This window comes from Typopeltis vanoorti, chromosome 24 (genome assembly GCF_054136105.1).
Source record: "Typopeltis vanoorti isolate ZY-2024b chromosome 24, IOZ_Tvanoo_1.0, whole genome shotgun sequence".
Lineage (NCBI taxonomy): Eukaryota > Metazoa > Arthropoda > Arachnida > Uropygi > Thelyphonidae > Typopeltis > Typopeltis vanoorti.
In genome coordinates this window covers 90,430,698-90,449,978 of record NC_143572.1, presented here as the reverse complement: position 1 = coordinate 90,449,978, position 19,281 = coordinate 90,430,698, and the positions used below count along the sequence as shown (strand labels likewise).

At 38.0% G+C, this 19,281-nt stretch overlaps 1 non-coding gene across 1 annotated transcript; it reads right to left on the bottom strand.

Moving 5' to 3' along the window:
- Positions 1-12,153: 12,153 nt before the first annotated feature.
- Positions 12,154-12,347, bottom strand: LOC150093550 (U2 spliceosomal RNA). The gene has a single exon (XR_016550491.1). It is a non-coding gene; the product is annotated as a U2 spliceosomal RNA (small nuclear RNA).
- Between the last annotated feature and the right edge of the window lie 6,934 nt (positions 12,348-19,281).

Here is a 19,281-nt window from a genome sequence, read left to right as displayed (position 1 = left end):
AAACACTCCTTTAGGCAATATATGAAAGTAAAATGTGTGGAGCTCCTTAATTCCTTGTTTCCTATTTCTTTTTCGATTACAGTTCTATAAAAGTATGAAAAATTGTACATTTCCATCTTTTCTTTCAATGGAGTTTCCGTGAGTTGCCTACACGCTTTCACTTCAGAATTTTCTCACCACGAGTTTTCATGGCATCTGCGACTTAATTCCACTATCTTCGAAGGTTGTCCTTCGCTGACTTTATGTTGGCTTAACTTACCAACGGCTCTCTATTGGAATTCTGACTTCATTCTTTTGGTGACTTTACTCGACAGGGTACAACAGCAACCGGGAGATTGTTGCTGGGCACCGGTGGCAAGCTTCAATAGCTATCCAGGGCTTGGTTGGGAATGAAGGCAGAAAACAAGAGACAGACTTAACTATTAACATTACTGCATTAACGGGTGAAGCAAATGCTTTACATATTCCCAACTATCTTAATAGAGACTGAGTTGCAAGAGTTTATGAGCTAATTGCTTGCCCTGAGTGGGCTAGGAAATTAATCCTCAATGTTAAGGCTGAGGATGGCTTTAGGTCTTTTGTGCTTAGAATAGTCCATTGCATCATAGTCAGTAGGATCAGTCTGTTAATGTGCACAGTAGCATTTGAGAAGAATTTGGTTGCTATAGTCTGCATGAAAATATTAATATAGTGGACAGCCGTGTCCCGGTGCAGTTGGACAGTTCGGTTGAACCATGGGGCACACAGGATCATTCTAAAGACACTTGTTCTGAATGCGTTGTAATTTGATAATATTCGAGTTTGAAGTATGGCTCCTGGCCGATGAGGCATAAGTGAGCATTTGACGAAACGTCAGTTTGTATATGAGAAGTTTGATTCTGGTGCGCAGCTTACTGTTTCTGTTAATTAATGGGTAGAGCTGGGCTATGGTTTTTGATGTATTTGCACAGAGAGTCTTGATATGGGACTTGAAATTCAATTTTCTGTCCAGTACGACACCAAGATATTTGATCTGTTTTCCACTGAATTTTGTGATAAATAACAGAATCTTCTTCAGGAAGCACTTATCTTCTAGAGAAGAGGACGGCTACACACTTCCGAGGCTTCACCAGGAGTCTCCATTTAGCAAAATATTGTTCAATTTGCAGTAGGTTTTTTGCAGTTTCTTGATGGCTAGGTGAGGCTTTAATGATCTGGCCAATATTGCTGTGTCATCAGCATAAAGAGCTTTAATTGAAGATAATGGGTTGTGTGATATATCATGCAAGTATAAGGAGAATAGCAGTGATGCTAGTAAGGAACCTTGTGGAATTCCAGCCAAGATGTGTTTGTGTAGAGACTACTCCACCGAATCTCACTTGCATGCGTCTATCGTAGAGGTATGCCTTTATGAGTTGAATGATTTTGATTGGTACACCAGATGATATTAGTTTGTCAAATGCACTGGCTAAGTGTAGGAAAACAGCCCCAGTGCATTGACACCAATTTAAACCTGTGATGAAATGTTCTACCAATCTGTATTTGTTGCATGGTGCTATGCAACTGTCGGAATCCAAACTGCTCCTCAGGTAGGATATTTAATGCGAGTACTGAATCTTGAAGCGTAGTAAAAATTACCTTCTCAGCAATTTTTCTGAGATTAGAGATGAGACGGATTGGTCTGTAATTTTGAGACAAAGTGGGATCTTTTCCAGGTTTATGAATTGGTATTATGTACGCCAATTTCCAGTAGGAAGGGAAATATTTGTAGTGAAGGATGGGAGACAGATTTGAATCCCACGCCGGACCTTATATTGCAAAATACGAACGCCCTCTCTCGATGACTACGTCATGCTCATAGCTGCAGCCAATTGGTCACCGCAACTCCGAACTGTTTTGACATGGCTCTAATACAAAGATTTTATACACATCTAATAATAACATTTCAGTACTGAGACATAATTTGTCCTTGCTAATTTTACACAGACATCAATTCTAAATACAGATTCCCTAAGTTTACTGAATTTTAACAATCTCAGTAGGTTTGATATACTTCTGAGTGAACATATGTACAAAAAAACTCTTAGCCCTCTCTCTGGAGGCATAAGCATGTCCTTATCCTTAGGTCTAATCGTTACTGTGTGTTGGGTCGGAAACAAGATGCTTACAAATAGTGAGTCAGCATATTTTCTGACACAAAGCCCCCCTTTAATTAAAATTTTCTTAACGCAATTACAAAAATTTCTGTTAACAACATCCTCCCCTTTCTCTGGTAAATTTGTTTGGTGTTCATGGTTTTGAAAACTCAGTGTCCAAACATCACAGTTGGTATTTCTAAGGACATACTCACCCTTTCAGATTAATACACTATTATTAACTCAATAATTCCCTATTATATTTAATCTTAAATGAGTTCTGTTTCTGAGATTCAGATTAACTTATCATGCACTTTGTTTTTTTTTGTTTTTCGAGTACATCCTGTCGACTGCTATGCCATTGTCACATCGTCTTACTCTCATAAATTTATATTCTAAGTTACTATTATCTGTCACTTTAGGACAGAAGATATTCAGTTGCCGACAAATTTAATTGGTTAAAACAACTGCGCCAGCAGGCAGTTTATTTCTGATACACGATTAAACAACTAAAAAAAAATAAAGGGATCACGTGATTTGCTGTCGTGGCTTCCCCATTTTTCTTATGGCAATGGATTCCCCTTTACTTATACAGGTGCGAAAGTTTAATAAGTGGTAATTCAAATCTCAGAAAACAGACTCATGAACTTTGAGTTAAAGAAATACATTAATGTCAAATATTTGCATATATACACTTTAATTAGTAAGTTTAATACTAGAGAGTCTGAACTCCCTGTTAGGTTAAGACATCGAAAATTTCTACTCCTAATTTTAATCTAACAGTCCCACACCCTCATATTATCATATTCAGACTCGATTATCCCACACAGAGTTACTCAGTGCTCACTTATAAAAACACACGCACATAGTTATATACAATCCTTGTGCAGAGCATAGCATATGCATTCTGTCTTATATTTTAAGATGGGATAATATTGTTATTTATGCCCAAGCTTTATCCTCCCCAACTTGGTTAATATTCAAGCTAATATCTAACATAATCTCATAAAGTTTCTTCCAAATAAACAGTTTGAAGGTTTGGTTCCTTTCTCAGCATGAGTTTAGAGGGGCACCAGCTTATTTGACAGATTAGAATAAAAACATTCCTTTAAGCAATATATTAAAGTTAACTGTGCAGAGCTTATTAATTCCTTGGTTCCTATTCCTTCTACGATTACAATTCTATAATGAGTATGAAAAATTGTACATTACCATCTTTTCTTTTCATGGAGTTTCCGGGACTTCCCTCCACGCTTACTCTTCCGTATTTTCTCACCACGTGTTTTCATGGCATCTGCGACTTATTTCCACTATCTTTTAAGGTTTTCCTTCGCTGACTTTATGTTGGCTTAACTTACCAACGGCTCTCTACTGGAATTCTGACTTCATTCTTTTGGTGACCTTACTCGACATAGTACAACAGCAACCGGGAGATTGTTGCTGGGCACCGGTGGCAAGCTTCCATAGCTATCCAGGACTTGGATGGGAATGCAGGCAGAAAACAAGAGACAGATTTGACTATTAACATTACTGACTTAACGGGTGAAGCAAAAGCTTTTCATATTCCCAACTATCTTAATAGAGATAGTGAGTTGATAAAGTTTATGAGCTAATTGTTTGCCCTGAGTGAGCTAGGAGATTAATTCTGTGTTGGGTTGAGGATGGCTTTAGACCTTTTGTGCTTAGAGTAGTCCATTGCATCAGAGTCAGTAGGATCAGTCTGTTAATGTGCACAGTTGCTTTTGAGAAGAATTTGGTTGCTACTGTCTGCATGAAAGTATAAATATAGGGAACCTCAGTGTCCCGGTGCAGTTGGACAGTTGGGATGAACCATGGGGCGCCCAGGATCATTCTAAGACACCTGTTCTGAATGCGTTGTAATTTGATAATATTCCAGTTTGAAGTATGACTCCAGGTCGATGAGGCATAAGTGAGTATTGCACGAACCATCAGTTTGTATGAGAAGTTTGATTCCGGTGCTCAGCTTACTGTTTCTGTTAATTAACAGGTAGAGCTGGGCTATGGTTTTTGATGTATTTGCACAGAGAGTCTTGATATGGGAGTTGAAAGTCAGTTTTCTGTCCAGTACTGCAATCTGTTTTCCACTGAATTTTGTGTTAAATGGGAGAATATCTTCTTTAGGAAACACTGATCTTCTAGAGAAGAGGACGGCTACGCTCTTCAGAGGATTCCCCAGGAGTCGCCATTTGGCAAAATATTGTTCAATTTGCAGTAGGTTTTCTTCCAGTTTCTTGATGGCCAGGTGAGGCTTTAATGGTCTGGCCAATATCGCTGTGTCATCAGCATAATGAGCTTTAATTGAAGAAAATGGGTTGTGTGGTATATCATTCAAATATAAGGAGAATAGGATTGGTGCTAGTAAGGACCCTTGTGGAACTCCAGCCAAGATGTGTTTTTGTGTAGAGACCACTCCACTGAATCTCGCTTGCATGCGTCTATCGTAGAGGTATACCTTGATCAGTTGAATGATTCTGATTGGTACACCAGATGATATTAGTTGGTATAGCAAACCATAATGCCAAACCTTGTCAAATGCACTGGCTAAGTCTAGGAAAACAACCCCAGTGCATTGACGCCAATTAAAACCTGTGATTATATCTTCTACCAATCGGTGTATTTGTTGCGTGGTGCTATGCAACTGTTGGAAGCCCAACTGCTCCTCAGGCAGGATATTTAATCTGAGTACTGAATCTTTAAGCCTAGTAAGAATTACCTCCTCGCAATTTTTCCGAGATTAGAGATGAGACTGATTGGTCTGTAATTTTGAGCAAGTGGGATCTTTTCCAGGTTTATGAATTGGTATTATGTATGCCAATTTCCAGTAGGAAGGGAAATATTTGTAGTGAAGGATGGGAGACAGATTTGAATCTCACGCCGGACCTTATATTGCAAAATACGAACGCCCTCTCTCGATGACTACGTCATGTTCATAGCTGCCGCCAATTGGTCACCGCAACTCCGAACTATTTTGACATGGCTTTAATACATAGATTATGTTATACACATCTAATAAATCATTTCAGTACTAAGACATAATTTTCCCTTGCTAATTTTACACAGACATTATCAATTCTAAATACAGATTCCCTAAGTTTACTTAATTTTAACAATCTCAGTCGGTTTGATATACTTCTGAGTGAACATATGTACAAAAAAACTCTCTTAGCCCTATCTCTGGAGGCATAAGCATGTCCTTATCTTTAGGTCTAATCGTTACTGTGTGTTGGGTCGGAATCAAGATGGCTTACAAATAGTGAGTCAACATATTTTCCGATACAACATAATATTTAAAAAATATAAATAAATAAACCACCTTAAAGGAACATACATAAATGTTATGTATTTTTTTTGTAGTTATAGACCCCATGGTCTATCTGCTGAACCTATGGCATTGTTCCAAATAAACATGTTTTAGAAGACTAGCAAAATAAGACTTTCTGTAACTGCTTTCAGGACCGGTGTTAATATGTTAAAAGTAATATTTTACAAAAAATTGAAATAGAACGTAACCTTTGTGTTTAATTATACACTGCAACCCGTAAGTGATATATTTGTAAATTATTCATCAATTCTTGAAATTTCCAAAAGCTTTCTAATATTAAATAAAAAAAACACCGCTAAGGAACATAAATGTTATTTAAAAGGTAAAACTTTTATTTTGGAAATTGAAGATAAATTTTAACTTGTCCATAGTAGTTGTATTTCGGCAGTCTTTGCTTAGTTTGCAGTCAATTGGACATGCTAGTTGTGATTTTGATAATTTATGCGAGGCTAATTTATAACGGATGGAATCATTATCAAGAGCGTATATATTTCTCAATAAATTGCATGCAGTATTATGTATAAATTCTCATACTCCAATTATGAAAACTGTTTTATTTGAACAGTTGCCAAATTCACGATCATGCGTGAATTTTCGGGTCAGCGTCGTATATGAACGAACATTGCGAGCCTGCAACAACGCAAAGAGTACGATGAGGACTGATTATAAAAAAAAAAAAAAAATATGTGAATCACTAGTAGATGTAATTAAGACAGTTAAGCAGATAATAATCAATGGTCTGCATTATTTGATTATACTACACATTTGATCATATTGCAAGTTAAAATAACGATTAATAGGTTTCTACTATTTTTCCAGTGTATTGTAGCTTTAACAATGTACGTAAGTTGTAGTATTATTATATCTTCATATGGAACATGACATCTTAATTTTTGTCACTTCCACTGAATCAGACTGGCAGCGGTGGTGTGGGAGGGGGGGGTGAAGTTGCTTTAGCAGTTAATCCAACTATGAGCGGGACGCTGGCTTTAAGTGCAGCTGAATAATAATACTGGTAGATAGTCTGACCAGCAGGTTTGTTTTAAGCTGTTCCCCGAAGGTCGATTAGGACTGTTGACCTAATTAAAGAGGCTCTTCAGCATAGTCTAACATGAGTAGAGAGGAATAACTCACATTAGGACAATATTTCTAAGGGGTTCTTGGGATTTTATTCCCCCTTTTCTTGAAAATAAATTCTGGATCAACAGTACTCAGACCTTTTCAGAGCACGGAACCCTACGTCCAAATCTTTCTGTCTCGACAACAATATGTAAATTTTCATGAAAAAAATTATTAGAAAGGAACGGTATCAGCGAACCTGCAAAAATTTTAAGCAGAAACCACACGATACGTAATAAAAATAATGAAGTAACCTAACTCTTCTCGAAATAATTGGTCAATTTAATTACAAAATAGTATTTTCAAAATAAATGAAGTTTCTATATCTTGTAAAGTTATACGTGTGTGTGTGTGTGCGTGTGTGGGAAACTCAGGCAAAGGGAAAGGGTATTAATGAATCACGACCTGCATTTCAAAATGCAGGTCGTGATTCATTCCAACGTTTTTTTTTTTTTTTTTTCCCCCATACAGGAAATGATATTCCAAGTAAATTGACAAAGCAATTCACAGGATATCATTTATCATTATTTTTACTGCAATTCTATCCGCTAAACGTTAGAATATTATCGTGGGTAGTCGAATACAACAGAATTTGGGATATTATTGTCAAAAATAAACTAAGGAAAACGAGCTTCTCAATACACATACACATAAGTGTATGCAAATGGCAATCTTAAAATATAATAATGCTAGTTATGTCTTCTGTAATTTTTTTTTTTTTGAAAAAAAACACAACCATAAACGACGAATTACGAGCATGAACAAGGTGACAGCGACTGTTGGTTGGCATACTCTATTTCCAAAGAAGTAAATGTCTTAAGGGAAAGATAATTTCATGGCGGATGTGGTCCCACTCCCCTTAATGTAAGAGCTAAGTGGATATATATATATATATATATATATATATATACACACACACCTAAATCTTTTCACGAAGCTTTTCGTTTATGTTTTCGACAAAGTTTTATTGTAATCGGATTTATGCATTGCAATTATCAAATCAAGCTTCTTCCATTGAAATTAATGTGCGAGTTTATTTCTACTTTTTTCCAAAGGTAAAAATAAAAACAAGAAGAAAATGCATACCTTAGAACTATATTGAGAACATGATGTCATTAATCTTTGTTCTTTTGTTGTCATTTACTCAAGCAAATAAAGAAAACTGACAAAAACCAGTGGATTATGTCGTATGCAGCCACTTACCCGTTACTGAAAAATAAGACATACGTAGGGGAGTGCATTAAACAGACGCCATAGAATTTCTCGCTGCTTTGTTATTGGTTGGGACTTCGTTTATTTTTAATATTGCATAACGGCCAATTGTGTGAGAACACGTAGGTGCGACAGACAAGTATTCATAGCCTTATTCTTTACTCTTATAACTACAGTTTCAGATATTCCTAATTGTTTTCATTATTTTCAAGATGCAAAGTAGTTGCTTTCTTATTCTCAATATCTAGTATATACTGTACTTTTATTGGAGTGCAGGAGTTGGAATTTTTGTTTCTTTTTGGAATTTATTTTCAATCTTGGTGTGGGTGGAACAATTTCTGAATCAACAGGTGGTAGCGAAAGAAGCGGTATGTAAACTAACCATTAAAGTGCAGAGAAAGATTTCGAAAGTGTCGAATGTTGACGATGAGGACAGATCAAATAATTCTACGAGCAGAGTTTGTCGGATGATGCGAAGGAATGGAGAGAATATAATTTTGATTTTGGATCCTGATGCTTGTTCAAACAATTTTATAGAGTATGCAAGACCTTCTTTGGATTTCTCATTCCGTATAAGGATGTTGATGTCATCGGCATAGAGTAAAACTTTGAGTAGAGGGCCAGCTGGCTGTGGTAGCTGGACGCCTTTAATATCTGAATTTTCCCTAATCTGATTTCCAGGATTTCAATGTAAACTGCATAGCGGATCGGGGATAGCGGACACCCTTGCCGTACTCCTCTTGTGATTTTAATTGGGGCATAGAAGGCCTCATTAATTAAGATTCTACTATGGATGTCGTGATAGATAGTTTTTAGCAGGTGAAGGAGATATTGGCCTATCCCATGTTTGGAAAGGGTTTGAAATAATAGCTTATGACATACTCGATCAAAGGCTTTGCTTTGAAGTAGAGAAATTAAGGTAGCAGGTAATCGTTTGTATTTCAAATAAGAAATTACATCTCTTAGAAAAAAAAAATATTGTGGGTCAATCCCCTACCAGGAATTGAGCAAGTTTGGCTATTTCTTATAATAGTAGGTAAGATTTGGGAGAGTCGAATGGAGAGGCATTTCGACAGAATCTTATAGTCTGTGTTGAGCAAGGTGATTGGTCTCCAATTCTCAACTTTTTTTAAATTTCCTTTTTTTGGGGATTAGTGTGATTATTCCAATTTTTTGTGATTGTGGAAAGTTTCATTTTTTAATGCAGTAGTTGATAACAAGGAGGAGTGCTGAATCAAGTATTGACCAAAATGTCTTGTAGAACTCAATGGGTAGACCATCAAATCCAGGACCTAAATGATTTCTAAAGGATTTCATTGCTGTTTTTAGTGGCTAAAAGTGTGATAGGTCTTTCGATAACTTCTTTCTGGGAATGTGATATAGTTAAATTGTGGTTTGAAATGCTTGGCCATAGAGATTCATTGACTGGTTCTGCTGAGTATAGCTGAGTGTAGAATGATTAGAAGGCATTAAAGATATGCTCTTTATTGCAGGAGGTCTTGTTCATATATTTTATTTCTTCAATATTTTTATTTTTCCGGTCATCTTTTATTTGTGTGAAGATTATCATCATGAAAATTGGTTTTCTGCTGTTAACTTTCTTAATTCTAGTTTTGATAGCTTGTGTATTTATATCATCCTGTTCTAAAGATATTATTTATTTTTGGTAATTTGGGATAGTTTGTTGGATCTGTGAGATATTTTTATTATTGCTACCTTGTTGTAATATGCGGATTAGTTGAAATAAATAACTTATTTTTTTCCTGGTGTTTTGTTTTATTTCAGCTGAGTGATTTTGAAGTTTGGATTTACATGTTCTTTTGAGGTTGTCCCACCACAAAGTTTTATCTTCTGTGTTAATTTCCTTAGTTTGTTCGCTGAGTAAGTGATTAATTTCTTTTTTTTTAATGTCTTCATTTTCAAATAATGTTGGATTACATCGCCAATATCCAGATCCAAAAAAATTCTTGGAGGAAAATGTAAAGTAATTACGACTGCAGCATGATCTGAAATCTTCATTAAGTTGCTCATGCGATCAACATTGTTTTGTTTGAAAGAATTTATTAGGTTTTGTGATATATAAAGACGATCTAACCTTGTATTGACATTTCTGCTGGATTTCCAAGTAGTGCATTTTTTTCCTGGATGGAGAATAAATGTCTGATAGATTATATTCATAGCACAGCTCTGAAAACTGGTGTTTACCGACATCACCTTGATTGGGATATCCTCTTATTTTGTCTTTGCCAACATCCATAACAATGTTGAAGTCTCCACCAAGAATGATCTCGAAAGTACCGTCTAAATATGGAGATAGGTTTTTAAGGTTTTTCTTAAAGCTTTATCTGTAGGGGCATAAATATTAACTAGTTTAATACTTTGATTATTGATTTTAATGTTAACGGATAAAATTCTACCGTCTTGATCTCTTCTGGAGTAAAGGATTTGTCCCTTAAAGTTAGAGTTAAAAATGATAGCTACTCCTCTGCTTCGGTTAGACCCGAAACTCCAAAACGATTTAAATGAATTTAAATCAATATTTTTAACGGACTTTAGTTGGTCTATGTAGGTCTCTTGAAGAAAAATTATGTCACAATTGTGATGGATCATGTATTTATATAACAAATTTTGTTTTTTTTTTATTATTAAGTCTTTGGATATTAAGAGTAACTATTTTCAATATGAATGACTTCTTCATTGTTGATGATTAGATACTTGGTTTTTTGATTTTTTACTGATTTTTTTGTTTTTGTGTTCAACATCATGTGACTTGTCAGAGTCACCACTTCGGGATCTGGATCTTAGCCTTTTAGTGCCTAGATTTCCGGTTGCCTGCTGATCAATCTTTTCCAATAAGCATACTGGATTTTTACCTGAACTGACTTTGTCGTAATTGAATGTAGAAATACCATTTAGTTCTTCATACGTTTGTGTTGTTAAGTTGGCTCGATCTTCGTCCTGAAGAGCTTGCTGTAACTTTTCGTTTTTTTTTACCTTGTTCTAAAACCGCTAATAACTCTGGGTCATGACTATCTTGTAGTTTCTTTAGTCTTGTCAGCATTAAACTCTTGTTGACAAGGAATGGGTTCTTTTTGAGATAGCTCTGAGTTTACAGAGGAGATCTCTAAGTCCATAGACTCAGACAAAGGAGTCTCTACATCACTGGAGTTAGACGATGGTATGTTTGTTGAGATCTTACCTACCGGAGGGGGAGAGGATTTGGTCATCATCTAAGGAATAAGTCTCAACCTGGAATGATGTTGTGGGAGTAGACTTTACATTGACTTAGTCTAAGACATTTTGATTATCTTTAAGAACGTGAGGTGTTTGTTTATCAACTTTTTTGTGTGATTCTTCTAAAGTCGGGAATGCATCCTTAGAAAGATATGCTGGTGAAGGATTTGTGCATTGATATTTCTTGTGTGAAGGATCCTTACAGTTTTGACATGGTTCCTTACAGGTTAACTGTGAGTGGCCAACAGTGCTACAATTTCCGCATATATTTGAGGGGCAGTCTTTAGCTGTGTGGCGTTCTTTGTTACATCAACTGCACAGTCTCGTCATTCCGCTATAGTTGGCCATGACATGGTATCCCCTGATGTTAATGAAGTTTGGAACTGTTTCCTTCATCTCAAGTTCAACATAGATTCTGTCGCCTTGTTCGATACTCGGGTATTTTTCAAATTTCGGTCTTTCCACATGAAGGACATTTCCGTATTTAGTGAATGTGGATGTTAAGATGTCGTCTGTTATCTCTGCAGGAAGTTTCCGGTGATAAATGAATCTGATATTACTACCTATTGAAATAGGTATAAATTTTTCTCCTTCCAGGAGAACGCCTTGGTTTAACAACTTAACTTTTGAATTTTAGTCACGAGTTGTTATCTCATACAAGCCTTTCTGGAAATCCCAGCAGTTTATATATTCTGAATCTTTTTAACATCAATAACTTTGACAGCAGCGTCTGCAAGATCTTCTGACTTGATTACTTTTTTAAAGGTAACTCTGACTGTGAGGTCTCGTTTTAATCTTGACATTTTTTCTTTATTTATAATAGCAAAATACTGTATAGAAACTTAGTTATGTTGGACAGTTCTACCTTATAATATAATAGGCGGTAGAACTGAAAATTATTACGGAGGAATTGTGTAGCGGTTTTACTTGGTCTCAGAGAGTTGTCTTTTCTCCTTACTATACCAAGTAAAACCACCACTGGTCCTCGTAGCGGGTGGAGCCTGCCGGCTATGTACCTCGTACACCTTTCGTGTAGAGGAGGAGCAAAAGACACTCTCTGGTATAAACCAGTGCAGTGTAAAACTCGCTAGGACCTCTGAAAAGGAACAGATTTTGATATTACCCCATTCCAGGGCTTGGATTCGTTAAGACCAGTGCAAATCTGTATGAACAGATACTACACTTTGAGCTAGCTACCTAGAAGCTTAATATCTTGGGTCCCAATGGGACCCGTGATAGATATTAAGCAGTGAGAAAACAAACTATCCTAAGCTGATAAGAACAGATACCAAACTTTGATCTTAGCCAAAAAGCCGAAATACTACACTACGCCTTGACCTTAGGCAATATTACCAAAACGGCCGAGAACCGATTTGAAACCATTGACGATTGATGTTACTGACAGGATGGGTGAAGCACAAGTGCTTTTCATATTCCCCTTTATCTGTAATGAGAGTTATTTGGGAATGGGAGATTTGTGAGCAATTAAGCTCGCCCTCTGAGGGCAGTAGTGTTAGCTATGATCAGTTGAGAGAAGAATAGACTTCGGTGTTTTGTGTTTGTAGCAATCAGTCTTATTGTAATTGACAGCTTGCACGATTAGTGGGTTTGAATGTGAACTTGACTTCACAAAGAATTTTTCCTCAAGATCACGAAGAAGAGAGGAGATGTATGGAGTGCCGGTTTCTCGGTGAATTTGTGAATTTCTGATGAACCACGGTGCATCCAGGATCATCCTAAGGCATTTGTTTTGGATTCTCTGTAATTTTGAAATGTTTGGTTTTGAAGTGACTCCATGCTGGTGAGGCATAGTTAATGACTGATCGTATTACCATCCGGTAAAGAAGCAATTTATTATGTAGGTTCAATTTGCTCTTGCGGTTGATCAATGGGTAGAGCTGAGCTATGACTTTGGAAGATTTGGAGCAAACGAGATTGATGTGTTTGTTGAAAAGGAGTTTCTTATCCATCAATACCCCAAGATATTTGGTCTCTGAATGCCATGGAATCTTTTGACCAAAGAGCAGGATGTCTTCTTTGTTGCAGATCTTTCTTCTTGAAAGCATCATGGCTCAGCTTTTGAGGGGGTTTACTTGAATTCTCCAGTTGGTGAACCAGTTTGCTAGCTCATTGATACTTCCTTGGAGTCTAGTGATTGCTAGGTGAGGGCTGAGCGATCTAGCTAGAAAAGCGGTGTCGTCGGCATAGAGAGCCGTAGTAGTTGTTTTGGGGTTGAGAGGAATATCTGCCATGTAATTTGTGAAAAGTATTGGGGCCAGAAGAGATCCTTGAGGTACTTCCGCCAGGATTTTGCGCCTTAAGAAACAATTCCGTTGAGCTTTGCTTGCATTTATCTTTCATTGATATATGAATATATGAGTTTCACTAGTTTAATTGGGATATTGTTTTCAATCAGTTTGAAAATAAGGCCTTGATGCCAGACCTTATCAATGGTCGTGGCAACATCCAAAAATACAGCAGCAGTATGAAGGTGCCAGTTAAAGCCATGAGTGATATGTTCTGTTAGTCGGTGAATTTGTTGCACCGTGTTGTGAGCTTTGCGAAACCCAATTTGCTCATTTGGGATTATTTTCTGTTGGACCACTGCTGATTGTAGTCTTGATAGGATGACCTTTTCTGTTACTGTGCCAAGACAGGAAAGAAGACTGATGGGCCTGTAGCTTTGGGGTAGTTGTGGGTTATAACCAGGTTTTTTCAGAGGTATAATGTCCGCGATTTTCCAATCAGAGGGAAAGTATTGGAATCTTAAAATGGAATTGGATAAATGATATTTATTATTTCTGTTGGAGATGTGGGGGTGACGGTTTCTGAATCATCCTTAAGCTGACTTAGTGCATTTCTAACTTTACGATGAACTTTGTAAATAAGATTGATATTTAAGTTTGCATAAGATGGGCTGCATTGATTTTCCAGATTGTCAATTAGGGCTTCTGCTTTTTCTTCATCTGTGTGTGCAACTCCAAGATTGGTCTTTAAAGGGGGAAGTAGTTGTCTTTTGGTACGAAGAGATTTTACAAACTTCCACATGGAGTTACCTTCTTGGTTGATTTCCTTCAGTTTGGTTTCCCATTTGGAGTTCTTGTGGACCTGGAGGGCTTCTCGAACCTGTCTGTTCAAAGTGTTTAAGGTTGCTTTGTCCTGCGGGGCTCTGGTGTTGTGATATCGCTTTCTGCCCATGTTTTTGGCTCTAATCAGGTCCATTATCTCTTCTGGGATCTTAGGAGCGTGGAAGACAGTGGTTTGAGTGACTGATGCTATTGCTGTGTTGATTTGCCTAGTTAAATTGTTTACAGCTTGATCTATTTCTTCTTTTTTACGAATGACAGGGGGAGGACCGATGTGGATTGGAAGAACCTTAGAGAGCTTGTCCCATGGTATGAAAGAATGATGGGGAGAGAGCTGATCTTGAAGTCCTAACCTGAGTAGGATGGGATTATGATCTGCGTTAAGCTCTTCTACTGTCTCCAGCTGGTATTGATATTTGATGTTTCTGTGGATAACTATGTCTAATACATCAGAACTTCTGATGGGCTGTAGTGGGTGGGCTCAGTGGGTCCAGCTACTATTGATGAGTTGAGTAATGTGCAGTTGTATAAGGTAAGGCCTTTGGTGTTGATTGACGAACTGAACCAGGCCGTATGTTTGGAGTTAAGGTCTCCAGCTATAATTATGGAATCCGTGGAGCTGAGGATGGAGTCTAGGTCTGCTGTCAATAGTGGAATACTGGGAGGATTGTACGCTGCGTAGATTTTGAATTTGCCAGCGTTATTAGTGTGCACCTCCACACCTGTTACCTCAAGGTTTAGAGTTTGGGGGTTGGTCAGCGAGTTGTGGCTTAAATAATTTTTGATAAAAATAGCTGTTCTGCCTCCACTAGAGTTAAGTCTGTCTGTCCTGTATAAAATATAACCTCTTAAGTTTGGATTGTTTGATGGTCTGAGGTGGGATTCACTGATCAAGATTATGTCTGGATTGTATCTTTTTGCAAATTCTTGCAGATCGAGAATTTTGTTTGTTAAGCCATTGGCATTCCATGCTGTTATCATGAGAGAATTTGGTTTAAATTTTTTAAACATTATAGCGAGCTGTTAATATGGATTGGGTTTCTAGGTAGAATCTTTTTCTGGAAGATGGTGAGGTGCTTGCTTTGATGAATTCATGCAGCATTATTGCAAGTGACAAGGTTAAAGCTGATGTGAGATTAGAGCTTATTCGCTCTTGGGATGAAGAAGTCTGGGTTCTTACCGCTTCCGCATATGATTTGGACATGGTTGAGGGTCGAGTGCCTTCCTGTGTTGTCGAATGTGAGGTAATATGATCTGGAGGGCGAACTGCTTGGATGTGCATTGTGTCATTTCTTGGAGGAGCGCGGTTACTTCTTAATGATCCACGGTTTTTTGGATGGAAAAGGCAACCCTTGTAATTAGAGGGGTGTGGTCCTCTACAGTTGGCACAACAGGCAGGTGTCGACCTGGGTTTGGTGCAGGAGTTGGTTTGATGACCCTCACCGCATTTTAGGCATCTATATGCAGCTCTGCATAGTTTTTGGGCATGCCCGAAAATCTGGCATCTGTGGCACTGCCCTGCCGATTCCTTCTTCCTTAGAGGTTCGGTTGTGATTTTAAGCTTACAGATGTCCGTTGCTCTTTTTGTGTGTTGGAGATTTCGACCAACACCAGTGGCATTGGTGTTTTATCTGACCTCAACATTCTACTGACTTTGGTTGGAGTCAGTCCTTGATTGATGAGGTCAGCTGTGATCTCATCAGTTGTGATGCCTTCAGGCACTCCTCTTAGAATTACCTTTAAGTTCTTCTCGCTTGCTAGCGCAAAGGTGTGGAAGAGCAGTTTGGAGTTGTCAAACATTTTCGTCATCAAGCAATAATCAGTGACAGTGGAAGGGTGGATCTTTACACCCTCTTCAGTATTTCTTGCCCAGAAAAAATTGATATTTTGTTCTCCTACAGATCTTGAGACTGAGGTCCATTTGTCTTTATCTCGAAGGATAACTGGAGGGACTTTTTCTTTTCTGTCTTGGGAGATCTGATTTTGTTGTGTTGTTACATTATCTTCCAATTCACCTCCCGATGTTCTTCGTCTTTTATTAGATTGTTCCTCATGAGAACAATCGAACTGTCGGGGACTCTTTGTAGGTAGAATAGGTGTAATGTCCTCTTCTATGTCCAAATCATCATCTTCAGTGTCATTTACTTGAGTAAAGAGATTCAAGCAACCAGGATAGCCTGTATCAAATTTCTTAAGGATAAATTTGAGAATGTCAAGTAACATATCTTTGTTTAGCTGTTGAATGGGGTCCTTGATATCGTTTACATTCTCCATTCTTGTGTACGAAATATTAAGATATATTTCGGATAGGTATGATGGCGAATAGAACCGGCTAGCCAGAAAATTGCATCAAAAGTTAAATTCTTACCTTCTATTCCGCAAACAAAGCAGATTCACAATATCTAAAACTCACTAGTCAACACTGAAATCAAAAAACATTCTTCGCAACAACAACCATCATGCGAGACAACTATGCGAGCCGCCATCTTTTTTTCCCGATTTGAAACACATAACATCATTGGCCAAAAGGGTGAAGCAAGATGCTTTTATTCCCCGTTGTCTGATAAGGAGGATGAATTGAAGGAAAGATTTATGAGCTGAGAGCTCGTCCTGGGGGGCACGGAGATTAGTCATTGTTGCAAGTATTTAGGATGGCTTTTGGCCTCTTGTATTTGAAGAGGTCAGTCTCTTCATAGTTTGCTGCTTGTTTAACTAGATCGTTGGGGTGTGTAGAGATCTTTGAGAAAAATTTTTCTGCTGTAGTTAATAGGAAGGAGTAGATGTAAGGGATGTTTGTATCTCTATGCAGTTGTACGTTCCTGCGTCCAATATCATGCGTAAACACCTATTTTGCACTCTCTGCAGTCTGAGGATGTTGGAGTTGGATGTGTGGCTCCAGGCTGGAGAGGCATATGTCAACATTGGGCGGATCGTCAACAGGTAGAGGAGCACTTTGATTCTGGTATTCAGTCTACTTTTTCTATTTATTAGAGGGTAAAGTTGTGCAATAGTTTTGGATGCTTTCGTACATAAGGGTTTGATGTGTGGGTTGAACGTTAATCTTTTGTCCAGAATTACTCCAAGATATTTTGTTTCTGTTTGCCAGGGGATTTTGGTGTTGGATAGACAAAGGTCCCCCATGGGAGTTGCCATTCTTCTGGTGAAAAGTATTGCTACACTCTTCTGGGGATTCACTTGTAATCTCCATTTGGAGAACCAATGTTCTAGTTGTAGCAGGTTTTCTTGCAACTTTTTAGTGACATGATGAGGTCGTAGAGATCTGGCAAGAACTGCTGTGTCGTCCGCATAAAGTGCTAAGATGGATGACATTGGGTTGTGCGGGATGTCTGCCATATATATTTATTGAGAATAAGATCGGAGCCAGTAGGGAACCTTGAGGAACTCCCGCAGAGATCCGTCGCTGACTTGACTGTACCATTTATTTTGACTTGTATGTGTCTGTCCTGGATGTAAGATCCCGATTTGAAACATAACATACATACAGATTTGAAACAATAAAATTTTTATATTTTAGGTAACATTCATTTATGTTCCTTTAAGGTGTTTTAAATAAAAATTGTGTAATATTTTATAAATATAATATATTATTTAGAGATTACAGTGCATATATAAATACAAATGTAACGCACTATTTCAGTATTTTTCTAAAATATTAAATTTTACATATTAATAAAGGTACTGAAAGTAGTTACAGGAATTCTTATTTTGCTATTCTTCTAAAACCTGCTTATTTTGAACAATGGGATTGGTTCAGCAGATAGACCACGGGGCGATTATGTGCGGCTTTTTGAACATCTGAGTGCTGTTCTGACTTACAGCCAACATGGACACCAAGCTCAACATTCTTGGTTTAGTTTGTCTGTGAATCGCGATAGCGCAGACGTAAGGCTAATGTTATGGCGATTATAACAGTTAAGTCAGGACAAACTAATACCGCGAGTTACGATTAATGAGTTATAAAGTGAGTAGTTTTCAATCAAATGAGGTTTTCGAGAGTGTTGTTTGTCGTAAAACTTCCCGTATAATTTTTTATCTGTTCAGGAACGCTAGGAGGAGAATGATATTGTGCTCGATCGACTATCGTAGATCAAACGTTCAACAGCAGCTCACAAGATCAATAGTGCAACGCAAGGTAAGCCTTGGAACTCGCTCAGGCCCTCTCCTGTTCTCCACTCAGTGCCCGTCAGTAGTTTTTCACCTTCAGAAGGTGATTTCGACTGCCGTCTACACTCAGTGGAAGGAAGGGACAAGACAGATCCTGAAACAAATAACCCCCGCCCCCGCGCGCGCGCACTTTAAACTGTACACTATTTTTCCGAGCACAGACGTCACCGATGATCTAGTTCAAGACTTTAGCGAAGACCAGCTACTTGACCTCTTCAAGAAAATTATAAAAAGGTTTGACACGGAATTTTCAGGATTCATAAACATTTATACACATGTTAACGATCAAGCGGAAGAAGAGGAGGAAACAGAGGGCGAACTTACAACTATTTCATCACCCATGACCGATAGATAGATGGTCTCACTGGATGAATAGGCACCCAAAAGCCGGAAGACAGAACAAGAACACATGGAAGAAGACATATCACCACAGAAGTTAAAATCGAAAACGTCCAAAAACAGTCATTCTCCGGGACAAAGAAAAGTGGACTTTAATTTCAAAATCACTAGGCGAACCAAACATCAATTTTTCCAGCGCCAGAAACACAGATGACGGTGTGAAAATACAGCCAGCTACACTCACCGATTATCGCAAAATGGCCAAGACGTTGGACAACGCAAAGATGCCCTTTTCACGCCTTCGCACTGCTAAGTCAGAAAAACCTTAAACTGGTGCTCAGAGGGGTTGCCGAGGGCATCACAATCGACGAGATCACTGCTGACCTAATCAATCAAGACCTTACTTTGACATCAGCCAAAGTAACAGAATGATAAAATCTGACAAAAAGCTAATGCCACTTGTGCCGGTTGAAATCAGCAATAACCAAAAAAGGATATACAAACTTACAGATATCTGCGGGCTCAAAATAACAACTGAGCGGGTAAGGAAAAAGCATCGGTATGGCAATGCCACTGATGCCAAAAGTTCGGACGGGCACAAAAACTGTGCAGAGGGTCAAATAGGTGTCTGAAATGTGGTGAGGGACAC